This window comes from Varanus komodoensis, unplaced genomic scaffold (genome assembly GCF_004798865.1).
Source record: "Varanus komodoensis strain SLA01 unplaced genomic scaffold, ASM479886v1 scaffold4, whole genome shotgun sequence".
Classification (NCBI taxonomy): domain Eukaryota; kingdom Metazoa; phylum Chordata; class Lepidosauria; order Squamata; family Varanidae; genus Varanus; species Varanus komodoensis.
This window is the reverse complement of record NW_025335941.1, coordinates 13,953,616-13,967,658: the sequence shown is the minus strand read 5'-3', so window position 1 is coordinate 13,967,658 and position 14,043 is coordinate 13,953,616.

Here is a 14,043-nt window from a genome sequence, read left to right as displayed (position 1 = left end):
GCCAGAAGCAAAATCATAGTGATGGGAACAGACAAGCAAATGAACAAGATAGTTAGATTGCAGACTTTGGCAGGGATTCATGTTTTGTTTATTTTTTTCTTTAAGATGATAATGATGAAGAAGATAATTAACTGGTAACTCCTTTATTCATGCTTTCTCTGAACTCATTCTAACTAGAGCCAAGCTTAACATTCTTAGAAGACATTATTATTCTTGGAGATTTTTATTTTTCTCACCATTCTTGTAGAATTTTCTCTAGCTGTCCTCATATTTTTTCCTCTGGCGACTCCTATTTCCTCCCCTTGCCCTCAGCCTGAAATGACCACTATAGCCAGGGTATGGCAAAGGATATAAAATGCTGACCAGGCTGCTAACCCTGCTATTTCTGTTTTACATCAGCAGAGCAAAAAGCAAGCAAACAGTCCTTTCCTAATTATGAACCTTACTATGGATTCGTCTTGCCTCTGGAGAAATTCACAGAAACAGTGACCCCAATTTCTCCAACCACAAATACGGTAAAGGATTTGAAGAATCCCTGTACTCAGCTATTGTGCCTATAAGCACTGCAGAACTAAATGTTTGACTATGTGTGAAATATGGACATTTGATATTAGGTGTTGATATCATCATTTCAAATTCAGCAATATCTTGACCAAAGAATAGTCTCTTCATTGAAGAGCTGATGCAACCAATGCTTTGGAAAAGAGTATAAAACTTAATGTGACACTCTTGCTCAAAATATTAATTTGGGACTATTTTGGGGAACAAAGCACCATTATCATATCAGCAAAACCTGACCTTGGATGGACAACTAATCCCAGTGCTCGCTGAAACAATTACACTGCAAATGTAAACAGTGGTGTTCATTCAAAGGAAATGTAGCAGGATCTCCCCTCATTTCCAAACTGAACATAAAATCTGGTTGTGGAAAAAGCAAGAGCCTGATTCTCTTTTCAAAGGAATACGAGGTCCTTTCATTAAACTTACTTAAGTAAAAGTATAGACAGGTCTTGAGGCTTAGGCTGCACTTCTGCACCCATTTGCCTTGGAGCAACCTCAACTGATCTTGGTGGGACTTCTCTCCTGAGAGGACACGTATGGGGTTGTACAGTTAAAGAATAAAACCTTTTAGCCTTATTTTCAGTAGGTGGATTAGGATGCTATAGTTGATTGCAAAATATTTCTGGCAAAATAGAGGCAGCAACAGAAGGAAAAAATCCAGCTCACTGTGCACAAAGGATTGGATCCAGATTTATACTGGACCAACTGAAGTTAGAAGTGGAATTTCTCACTCCCTGCTTCCCTTGGCAACTCCTAGGCCCCTAAAGTGCAATACAGAGAGTTAAGAGTCCTTGCCTGGGGTGGTCTGGAAAGAGCAAAAGAAGAGAAATTTCCAAAAACTGGACAGAGGAATATTCCACAAGCCGAGTCCTTCTTCTTGCAGAAGGCAGATCCTGAATTTAACCCAGGTGGTATCATTGTTTGAGAATATGGCAAGGTAGTGCTAGATGAAGGTTTTGTGGAACAGAAGGGAAGAGGCAGAGCAGTGGAATGGAAATGTCACCTAAGACTTTTCACCAAAACATTTCACATTAGAAAGGTTTTGTCTTAAAGCTTTTCAAAGCAAAGTGGGGAGAAGTGGAAGAGCCTAAGAACTTCCATATCAAACACTTTTGCCTAGCAACCTTTGTACACATAGGCAAGAAAACAGATGCTTCAACAGGAAGCTCTCCATCAGTTGCAATTTTCCAAACACGCACACAGCAGCAGCTCCCTAAAGCCGTTTATAGAAAAGTAAATTTGAAGCAAAATTAATCTCAGAAAGGCTTGTGAAAGGTGAATTGTGGTTTTCTTCCCCATGGAGGTTGAAAAAGAAAAGAAAAAAAAAAAGGAATCGTTGGAGACTTAAAGAAGGCTTTGGTATGTCTGGATACTAATTGTTCAGTTGTCTAGACGGTGATGATATTATTACCAAGTTATGTACAGATACTCACTCTGTCACTGTTTCCAGGGCTGCCTACATGAATTGCTTCACTCAGTTCTGTTGACATGTGCAAAAGCTCCCTTGATATTTATTTTTCTCATCCAGGCAGAAATACTGCAGGATCTTTAAAAAAATCTGTTATTCAGTGAGCCATATATTAAAAGTGCAGCATGGATATAAGTGCAGGAAACAATTGAGCAATGTAACAAGAAACAACAGAGGAAAAACAGGTTTTGCATCTCCGAGGACAATAGAACAATATTGTTTTAACAGCCCTTCTTCTTCCAGGAAGTGGTAGGTGTGCTGCCTTTCCCAAATCCATTGGTAATTATTACATATTTTCATTCATTTTCTGGAGCACAACTTACAGTTTGGGGCTTTCTGCCCACCACTGAGCTTTCAAAAAGACCAGCAGCAATGTCCTTTCAAGATCTGTCTTGGCAGCTCAGCAAGACCAGTGAAAAATGATACTCTGCTGGAAAGGACAAACAGTTTGCAGACTAAGAGCCAGTCTTCATGTGATGGAGGACACTGCAAGCAGCAGCCATGGGATAGCTTCTTCATCCTGTGGCTATACCGTGTAGCACTGTCTACAGAATGGATCTTCTAAATCTGGGGTGGGAAGAAGGAAGATCTCCAGATGTTTTAGATTTAAACTCCAGAAGCCCTGCCAGCATGGCCAATGGTCAGGAATGCTGGGCATTGAAGCCTAAAACATCTAAAGATCTCTTTCTGCCCAACCCTACCCTATCTTATCCTTGCCCAACCTGGTGCTGTTCAGACATAGCAGACTGCAGCTCCCAGCATGACCAAGACACTAGTGTGAGAAAAGCTCCTCAGCTGATGGGAAGGTTGATGTGTAATCCCTGGAAGTTCTCAACTGCTGTGATCATGCCATCTGGACTCTGCACATGGGGCCCATGTGGTGAACAGTATACATCATCCTATGATGTTGAGAAAATCACCACGCAACAATTATTCCAACCTTTTTCCATGTGGGGAAGCCAGTTAGGGCCCATTCACACATGGCCCCATGCCAGCATGTAGGTTCTTCATGCCACGTGGCTGAGCCTTGGAACAGTAATGCCATATGATGAGATCAGCACCTATTTTCTCTTAATTTTTCTGGTGCATGATTCTGCTGGGAAAGTTTGCTCAAATTCTAAAACAGATAAATAAACCACTTAATGAAGAGTAGCAACTGTTCCCTTAGGCTAGTATTTAAATACTGTGGTGTAAATCAATTGGTAGGAGTGTGGCAAGTCAGTGCCTTCTTGATAACCATGTATGCAAAGGTATTCGCTCACCCTTTTTTTTTTACAGTGGTTTATTTTGTGGTTGAGCTTGAGCTTACTCAGCTTCAAAGAGGGGAAGACAATTTTGTTCATTTGACCTTTGTTTGGCCTTTCTTTTTAAAATAGTGGAAAACTTCTTCAGGATAAAGCTTGAGAGTTCAGAATCAGTAACACACAAAGGCTGACTTGTTTAAGATTAAATATTAAAACAAGAAGCTAGCATGAGTGCTGATTTTAAACTCAGACAGATCAAAAACTACAAAAGAATACTAAACATTTGAACTATTCTGGTAACATTAATTTATATACCATATTGCGCAGATCTTATGTTCATCACATTAATATTCTACACAGCATTGCTTAAAAATGAGGGTGTTTTGAAAGGGAAAAGAAAGGAAAAAGCAAAGTCAGCTTTACTTAACATATTTTTTTAATTGTTGGGGTTCTTGTAACTTGTCCATGAGTTATTGATCATAATTGTCATAACCTTATCATTAAAACTGCAGTCCTATACCCATTTGCCATAGACTAAGCAAGTGTAATTTAATTCAGTGGGAATTGTTGCACTTTGTTGTCCAAAAAATCTTAACATATGTATTTATTTGTGGGAAAGTCCTGTTTATTTCATAGAAACATATGAGTTACACTCAATGTTGGTCTAACATGAGTCACATTCATTTCAATGGATATACTCTAAGTAGGGCTAACATTGGTTACAACCTGATATTCCAGCATTTAGGTTTATGGTGCTAATTGTGTAGAGAGAAAAGCTCATCCCTGCAATTAGTAAAGAAAACATTACTAGTAGCAAAACCCTGTTACTAGCAGTACAATCCATTCCTATTAAGAAAGATGTCCATTGAGTTGAAATGGGTTTACTCCTGGGTAAATTGGTGTGGGATTCTCACATAATTCTTGCAATATTAAAGCATTCTAGTTCTGAAAATATCTGCTTCACTTCAAGGTGACTAATCCCATAGAATATTAAATCCATGTTCCATCAACCATATTACTGTATGCATATTCATCACTTCATGACTGCAATATCAAGTGATAACTTGCATGTGTGAAGGTACAATCCTGTGCAAACTTATTAAAATGGGCTTCCCAGCAGGCTTCAGACAATTATGTTCCTTTAAAGAGCCAGGCACAGGTCAGTCACTACAGATGTGGTTTCATACCATTGGCTAAAGCACAGTCTTAGTCCATGCATACCGTTCACAGACTTCATTACAAGATGGGCTGAGTAAGCCTTGATGTGAGATCAGATTAGTCAAGACTCTGTAGCTGTGTGAATTGACTTTCATAGGAAGCATCCTATTTACTGCAGCTGATTTCAGCTACTGTATTTTGGCTGCATTCCTGTACCTGCTTAACCTGGGTGTAAGTGAAAATTACTTCTGAATAGACACTGAAGGATAAACAGAGAGTAATATCAGTTTGGGTGCAATCCTATGCAGGCTTATACAGAAATCGGCCTACAATTCCCACCATAACCAGCTGTGCTGGTTCTAGCGCTTTTTTTTCTGTCTGTTCAGTGTAGGATTGCACCTTTAAGGCTTTTATATTTTTGATATGGTGTTATCTGAGCTAAGTCTTCAGAATGTAGGGGGGACATGATATCCCTTTATAAATACCTCAAAGCCCCTCACAAAGAGGAAGGTCAAGATCTCTTCTCACTGATACCAGATTCTAGGACACTGAATAATCAACTCAGGTTGTGACAACCCAGATTCAGGCCAGATATCAGGAAAAGCTTCCTTATTGTCAGAGCAATAGGACATTGCCTAGAGAGGTTGTGGTCTCTCCCACACTGGAGATATTCTAAAACAAACTGGACAGCTATCTGGATGGGATGGTGTAAACTGATGACCTGCAACGGTTGGGGGTTGGACCTGATGGCCTTCTTGGCCCCTTCCAGCTCTACTAATCTATGATTCTATGATTCTGTGAATGGACCTATATACCCTGGGATCTATTTTAGTCATAATCTTGAGTTTGACATCCTTTTTGGAGATACGTATGTGCATTTCTCTATGTATGTATGTATGTATCTGTGGTTTGATGAATATTTGAGTAATGAAATAATATATTCAATGGTATTGCTAATTATTTCTGTTCTGATTTACCATTGCATTAATTTTATGTCTTCAATTCTTGTAGGTATTTAAGAAAGAACAATTAAAACAATAAGAACAAAAATTAGTAAGAAAGATAAATACATTAATTTATTAATGTAATAAATTAATTGAATATTAATTTTGCATTGTGGTTTGATTAATATTTATTAATCATCAAACCATTCATGCATTAGCATAAGCAATGGTAAAAAGTAGCTTAAAAATAAGGAAGAAAGCAGTTAAGGAAAAGGCTTGGCTTGACTTTGAATTCCAGTCTCTGAAACTATTCAGATCATACCCTAGACTACTGAAGAGGAATCCCCTATATTTAAAAAGCAACAGACCATGTAATATTATTTAGATTTATAAAATCACATGCCTGGTGTAAGTTTTGACTTCTTTCTTTATTTCAACAGCATATCCCTCAGTCATGTCAGAACAAGCAAACTAATTTGGAGACTCCTCTCAGTTTCACAAGAAACTTGACATGTGCCACAGGAGACCACGTCCATAGCTTCGTTTGCCAAATAAATGTATTTCATGACCAGAGAAATACATTTCCTGCAATCCCTCAAAAATGCAGTGGCAGGTGTTCTTTTATGAAGCTCTTTCTATCAGTCACAAAAGGGCCACCACATCCAGGCTCATTTTCCTGCACTCACACTCAGATGCAAGACCCATCAATTGAATTTACTGTTGAGTAAGTGTATATAGGATTTCAGCCAAATGTTCCATTTCTAAGGGAAACACTACATTACATACAAAAAATATTGAGTAAGACTACCGAAAATAAACAGGGCTTGTGGGACTGCAGTGCCAGCACTTTTTAATGCTCAGGGACACTGACATCATCTGCCCCCTGCCCCCCCCTCCAAATTTCCTGTTCCCTCTGAGCCTAGCCTAGCTGCAATTCTCACAGTTGCTGTAGGGAACTGAATTTTCCCAGCCACAACATAAACCTGATGTAATGCAAAGTAGTTCGAGGTGGTTTTGGCTCAGATGAGCAGATCCATTTAAAAAGATCTGCTCCTGGTGGAGAAGCAAACTGCTAGCACTGGTTTGTTGATGTGGATCACAAAGTTGTCTACATCAGGACTGTCCTGATGATTGTCTGCATTTTCAAGTTTAGTGCTACACCTCTGAAAATGAATATACTACATCCTTTATGAACAAAGAAGTATTTTCTATAATTATGGGATGATGCTCTCCTGGGGAAAAGAGAATCATCAACAAGGCTTTTCTTTTTCCTCTACAAGCAACATTAAAACAAATTGTTTGGCACAATTGCCCTTACTTCATTGTGAATGATTATTTGCCTAAAAGTTCCTATTGAATTAATGTATTGTTCCTATCCTATGCCAAACTTCCATGATTTTTCAGTCCCACTTTTTTGTACAGCAATTCATGGTCTTGTCCTCCCTAATCAAGGCAATGCCAGCCACCCAGGCTATTGTAGTTTTAATGTGTCTAATATTATGTGTACTGGGAGAAAAATGGGATGATTTCTGTATTCTATTTGCTTTGTGAGCCTCTGCTTGGAAAATGAAGTAAAATTGGAGGAGTAAAATCCGCAGCCTTGGCTGCAAACAAGAATTGTTTTGCCAAGGGTGTTAGAAGGGTGCAAATAGCAGAGTTGCCTTTGCAACTGACATGCGCCGATTCCCACTGTCACCACAAACTGTGGCTTTTTATCTGTCAGTGATGGCCTCTTGGTCTATAATTACAGTGCGCAGGATTTTCTCTCCTTCACCGCCAATGCTATTATACTCCATTGGTTTGTGGTTTTCCCCACTGAAACTTTAGCTACCTACTGGTTAAAAGTCACACATTTTAATGAAGAGCATTTATCACCCATTGCTTACATTTGTGCGTTAAGGAATATTGTAATAAGCGTGGCAAAATGAACATCAATATTTTTCTGTCATTTTCTATCACGCTTTGTCACCAGTGAGCTGCATAAAAAATAGTCACTGAATATATAAGGGGAACATTGGATGAATCCTGTGTGTTCATTTGTGCATGTCTAAAGACAAGGAACTTGTCCAGGTTTTAAAGGAATTGGTGGCCTGTTTGCTTCCAGTTGCATGCCAAAATGTAAAACCGTGACAACTATTCTTTCCACAATGGCACAGGGAAGTTTCACTCTGTATAATTGCACTGTACAGGGACAGAAAGGAAAGAGAGTGTGCTGATCATCAGTGATTTTCCTATTGTTGGGGAGGACCTTGGCTATTCCATGCAAGTCATCACCTTTAAAATACTTCCCTTGATTAAGACTATACAGCTCCTTACTTCTGAAGATCTCCAACCTGGGTCTTCAGCCTGGTTCTCCCCTGATGTATTCAACCCAACCCCAAACCCCCCCCCCCCCCATTGAGCATGATATGTGGAAGGACTCAGGTCAGTTAAGTTTGCGGTCAATCAACAAGAAAGTCATGTGAGCACGGAAGTACTAATACAGTTGCGCACTGATAGGGCCAGCATCAAAGGTAGGCATAATGGGTCACCTGCCAATGGCCCACATCAAACTGGGGGTTCAGGGGCAAGAGTGTCCAGGAGTTTCTCTTCTTCTTCACCATTACAGCCTGTTTGTCCACTTGCTTCTCACCCTGGACCAAAGAATAGAGGGTGTGAAATGGAGGATCAGTAGATGCCACCACTGCCAGCTTGTTCACTGGCTTTCTGCCCGCCAAGTAAGCAAAGCAAGGGGTAGCAATGCTTAAAGAGAAGTTAAGAAGTGATACCAGCTGGCAGTAATGGCAGTTATTGCCCAAGGGCCCACAAAAATTTGGAGCTGGTCCTGAAACAGCCGAAGTCCTGAATATCTCTTCACCTTAAAACCAGGGGTACCAGTTTCCACACTCATTGAACCTCCACTCTCCATGTAAGGGACCTGTTTCTTTATGGCTGTTCTTAACCAACTCAAGTGAGTTGTTTGTAAGCTGGATTCTCTAACAGGGCATGTTTTAAATCTGCAAGTTTTAAAAAGATTTAAAACATAAACATGTGCAATAGTTTCTTTTTTTTCTTTTTAAACTACACAGTGTTGGGACATGTTTCTAAGTCTGCGATTCTAAACTCATTTACTTGAGTGAAAGTCTCATTACATTCAGTGGAGCTTATTTCCAAGGAATCATCTACATGGCAAATTGCCTCCCTTTTCCCCATCTTTAGTTCTTTCTATACAGTGCAGCAGGCAAGCTGGAAGAATCCACACTATTCTGAACCTCTGTTCCCTAATATTCCTTTAGTCTTCTTGCCACGTGTACAATTCAAGGATGGATAGCCTGATCGCAAGCTATTTCATGCAGGGAGGTCAAAACAGAAAATCCTACATGAAACAAAAAAAGCCTTCTTTATAATAGGAGTGAGTGCCTCTTGGACTGCACCACATGAAGGGGAAAATCGCAGCTATGCATGTATTGCATTAGTCATGCATAATTTTGCCCATATCTCATGACTAGATAGTCATTTCCCATTTGTGAAAGCCTTCCAAAATAAGGCAGCAGGTTCGGAGCTGTGTGCCGAGGTTCTTGTATTACACGCCTTGCCTAGTCGCAATCATTTGACTGCCAGGTTTTGAAAATCTAGCCCGTGATGTTTAAATACTTTAAATGGTATCTGCTCAGCCAGCACAGTGTCTAGCATTTGAGGTTTGGCACCCAGAAGCGCTCTCTCCCTCTCTCTCTGGAATGACTCTGCCTGCTGGTGTCACAGCTGCAAGTGGCTCAGGTTGGACTAGAGCTCTTGTGGGTTCTGTAAAATCAATGAGACAACCAAACGGGAGACAAAGGCTTCTGGCCACTCCGGGATCCTCCCTGAATATGGAACAGCCGATCTCACATCACGTCTGCTCACTGGGAAGCAGATGTGCAAAGGCAGACATGATCCTTCAAGTTCTAGCCAAGCTTTACCACACTTCACAAAGGCGGTTGTTTCTCAGCAGCCATGTCTGAAAGAAAGTTGAGTTTATGCTCTTCAACACTGCTTCAGATTCAGTCATGGATTACAACCTGCAAAATCATTTTGGGCAGGCACATTCAGTGGCAAGGAATAATGGGCAACCACATCAGGTCTGGAGTTTACTTCTCCTGATTTAAACATAAGGCTACCCAGAGAGAATGTGACTGCTGTCTTCTGCTTCCTCTTTGTGGATTGAGTCCAATTCATTGGCATACATTCCACTGAGTACACATAACTCTTCTAAATAAACTTGCACAAAAGTAAAGATACACAAGAGGTGGTGATTATCTAACTGACAAGAGGGTGTCTATTCCTCATAGATAAGGCTAGAAGTTGCAGGAAAATATTTTTGCCTTTAGCTGGCATGCCCCAAAGCTGCCTCCTCCAACCTGCATACTTCAAGATATTTTGGGCTACAGCTCCTAGCAGATCATGGGCTATACTAGCTGTAGATGACAAAAGTGGAAATCTAAAACACATGAAGCATCCCAAGTTACAGGGAGGTGCTGTAAAGCTTAATTTTGTTCTCTGCTTGCTACCTAGTTGGATTTTGTTTCATGAAATTAAGATGCTGCAGATCAATATGAGTGCAACCATATTTGTGTTGCTAAATTGTGTTGCTACCTATTTTTTTGTGGCAAGCTCCTCATGCTTAGCAGGTGTATGATAAACAAGTACATACAAGGTCCTCCCCATGCTGGAAATGGTTGTACCTATTTTGATGAGTGAGAAATTTGTTTCTGTTCCATTTTGGTAAGATTTTGTCAAAATTCTCAAAGTTCACAATCGGCATGGAAGAGATTCATAAGTGAGAGCAAGTGAAATGAACAGATTTGTCTATCCATAATTTTATGTCTGTATGAAATGTCAGCTGTTAATCTTACATGGCAATATGACAATGAGGCATAAAATAATGAAGTTAGAAGGCTATATTCAAAGCCATCTGGTCACACCTCCTGTTCAGGCCAGAATCTGGAGTGCTGGTAACTACAGCAGCTCCAATGGTTGCAAAACACTGAAAGAATGTGGCAAAGAGATGTGCTTTGCAGTGAAAAAGAGTCCAGAAAAAGTTCAGAGCAGACGCACACAAATCACAGTTTACTAATAATACTATCCAAGATTAAGTTTTTTTGTTTTTGTGTTGCTGTTTGTTTGTTTGTTTGTTTGTTTTGGTGAGGCTGCAAGCAAGCCAGGCTAGAGCATAAAGATAAAGGAAGGAGCTGGCTGGGGAAAAAGAACTGAAATTATCAGCTGAGTTTGTTGTATTTGGAAAGAACTGGTGCCCCAGAAAAATGGAGGTGTCAGACACAACACAGAGTATATTTGTTTGGATAATTTATACCTCACACTTTCCATCTCAAAAGAAACACCAAGGCACCTTACAATTTGTATCAAAAGCAAATGCACTATAGAATAGTAAAATAGATTCACCAACAAAGACCCTCCATTAAACTTGTATGGCCCTTAAACAGTTGTTAAGGAACAGTCTCATCCCAACCCTCCCTCTGTTCATTACACTGATGTGTGAGAACCCCACATTGCATCAGTTTACTGAAGATGGTGACTAGGTGATTCTTAGTGCTATATTGATGGTGTCTGCACCAGAACAATCCTCCTGAAGCTGACACGCAGCAGCACCGGCCAATGGAGGCTTCCAGCTTTGTGTACTTCATTGGGCAATCCAATGCTTGGTGTGTTGGCACACAGAGGCAAAAGGTCTAGGTATAGACCTGGGCTATGGTGCAAGTTGTGGCAGACATCTTGCTCTCATCTTTGTGTGATATAGCTTTAGGCAGGGTAGAAGGGTGTATTGTAGTTTATTGTGACTAAAATGATAGTCAAGCTTCAGAATTTGCATGCAGAGTTTCTAAAGTTGGCTTTCCTGCATCTTCAACTGTGTGTATCAGATGCCAGAAACCTGATCCCAGAGAGCTGCTCAAGGCTGAACTCCTAAAGAATGCCTTTCATCCTAGTCATTGCTTCAACAAGATGGCATGTTTACAGTCTGGAATCACTCCACTGTTTCCCCTGTCTGTTAAACTTGCAAAACAGCTTGACTTGTCATGCATTACCATGCTGTTTCAACTGCCATTTTACAGGAAGTTATCCATAGTGCATTGCACAGAGTAATCCCACCTCCTCTCTTGACAAGTGCTCAGCCATTAGAAGGATTACACTACCAATCATACTGTGAGCTGCAGTCATCACTTCATTGCTTTCAAGGGGGAAAACGACAGCACAATTTCTAATGGGATCTATAGTAGAACCCACAACACTGTGCATTCCGCTGTAGATTTCAATCATTTTGTCAAGAAGTGATTTCTTTATAAAGGGAAATACCCAGCTCTTGGCTCTCTATTCTAACGTGGGAATTTTTGTGCCAATTACATAGAAATTCAGACAGTGTTTGTTTTCCTTATTAGGCTTAAAAATTGTGCTAGAAAAGTACCACCCTCACATGGGGGACAGGACTGTATCCATTGTAATTAGCTGATCTCCATGACAGGCTTGACAAAACTGAAGCAAAATGGATAGAAGTGATACATAAAGAAATAAGGACAGGGGTTTGCTATATTAAAATTAAAGAGACACGATGTTTAATATTAGAGAGACAGGTTAAATTGAGAAGATATCTTTTAAAAAAATAATCCAAATGCAGCACACATGGACTGCATTGCATCCACTTGATGAAACCTCCCTGAAACCCCTTTTTCTGATTCCAAACAAATGATGTGTCCCCATGGTACCTGCAAGAAACTGGTGACCTGAAAGAAACTATGTGAACTGGTACCTGGAAGAAACCTGAGCAGGAGAAAGCCTTGGGGGGCTTTGTGCTGCTGGACCCACTGGCAGCAGGCCTTCTCTCATAAGGGCACCTCAGCAACAGAGATGGACACACTCTGGACACACTCCGTCCAGTGACCACTTGTGAATCACCAAAAGGACACACATCATAAACTAGATGCAGAAAAGGGGGAGGGAGGTTCATGCTAATTTACATGTGTAGATGCAAATACATGTTATAATTTAAATAGAAATGCAGGTGCCTTGTGTAGACAACTGGGACTGAGATGTCCACAATGCCTGGCATGTTCCAGGCAGCATTGTGGCTGGGGACATGACAGAAGTTGTTTGACGTGGAAATTGCTGGTTCCAATGTCAGAAGGATACCATATCCACTCCATGTTTTAGGGAGAACTTTAAACTATGCTACTGAAACAATTTTGGGGCTAAAGTTCACATCCTGGGTGGCCCCTTAGAAGTTCAGACTACAACCTGAAGTGTATATAGTTCCCCTCTGAAACCAGAGCAAACTGCCTCTGCTGGTTGCAGGCCTTTTTTTCTGTCCAAACTTGCACAGGATTGTGCCTTTAGTGTCATAGCACCCACCCTCTAGAATGATTAGGAATTGACATTAGATAAGCCCCCACAGTCTGAAGTTTAGACAGTTTCTTAAAACCTGTCTCTTCACATAGGTGTGAAATGTGACCTGGACAGCTATGGCGTGAAGCACATGACAGGGAGTGCTTTTTTTTTTTTTTTTTTTTGCAATTGTATTTGTATCATCTTTCTTTTGTTATGTCTATCAGTGCCATTATATTTGATCTTCTCTACTTTGATACCTCCATGGTCTCTAAATTTAGAAAGTGGTCTCTAAATTTTAATACTAATATTGCAGAAGAGGAGAGGGAGGGAGGGAGGGAGGACGTCAACAGTGAGAGGCAAGTCCCTGATTCAGCCAAAGTGGGAGAGTTCAAGATCCCACTCAGTCATGAAGCTCATTGAGTGACTTTGGACCAGCCAGCATGGGCAACAATCATGCTCCTTTGTGGTTATGAGGATGGTGCGAGTGGGGTAGCCTTTGCGGTGCGGGTAGCTTTTCCATGAAGAAGAAGAAAAAACTCATGTTTTAATCAAGTGGAAGTAAATTTCTTGTATGGGATGTGGTTTGTGAATTAAAGCTCTTCACAATCCTAAGGTGATGGTCATGAGTGGAAGGGGTATAGATCACCCTGTGCCACCCAGACCCCTCCCACAACGCCAGTCTGCTTTGGTTATACTACTAGCATGCCTTTGCCTGCAGAACAGCTCCGTTGGCACAGGGTTCCGGCAGGGTGTCGGGGGATTTCTTTCTGCTGATTCCTCAGTTGTTCTGATGGCATACTTCCTCTTCTACCAAAGAGCAACTTTCCCCAAATTCTGTAGGCCCACAGCTGGTGGTTGTCAAGTGCTCTTAATCTCTTAAAGATTTCCTCTCTATGTCCATCTATGTCTGTTCACTGTTCATTGCCACTATAAAATGAGAAAAATTAAGGGAAGCCTACTATTTCTTGATATGAAAAAGACAATGATCTAGTTATAAAAATGAGATTCTTTAGCTAGCCACACTACTACAGTGTTTAAAACAATGCTCAGTTACCTAATAGGATCCAAAATCTATCTTTCTTTCTTTCTTTCTTTCTTTCTTTCTTTCTTTCTTTCTTTCTTTCTTTCCCTTTTTCCTGGGTAAAATAGGGACAGCTATTCCAAAAGTTGGAAAACATTTCAATCTGTTACAAAAAGTTAATACAGTGTAGTGGATATTGGTATGGGCTGCAGTTCAGTTTACAGATACAGAAATGTTGGTATTTACAAGCATGTTTTATAGCATGAACCATCGGGGATAGCACCCCATTCCTTT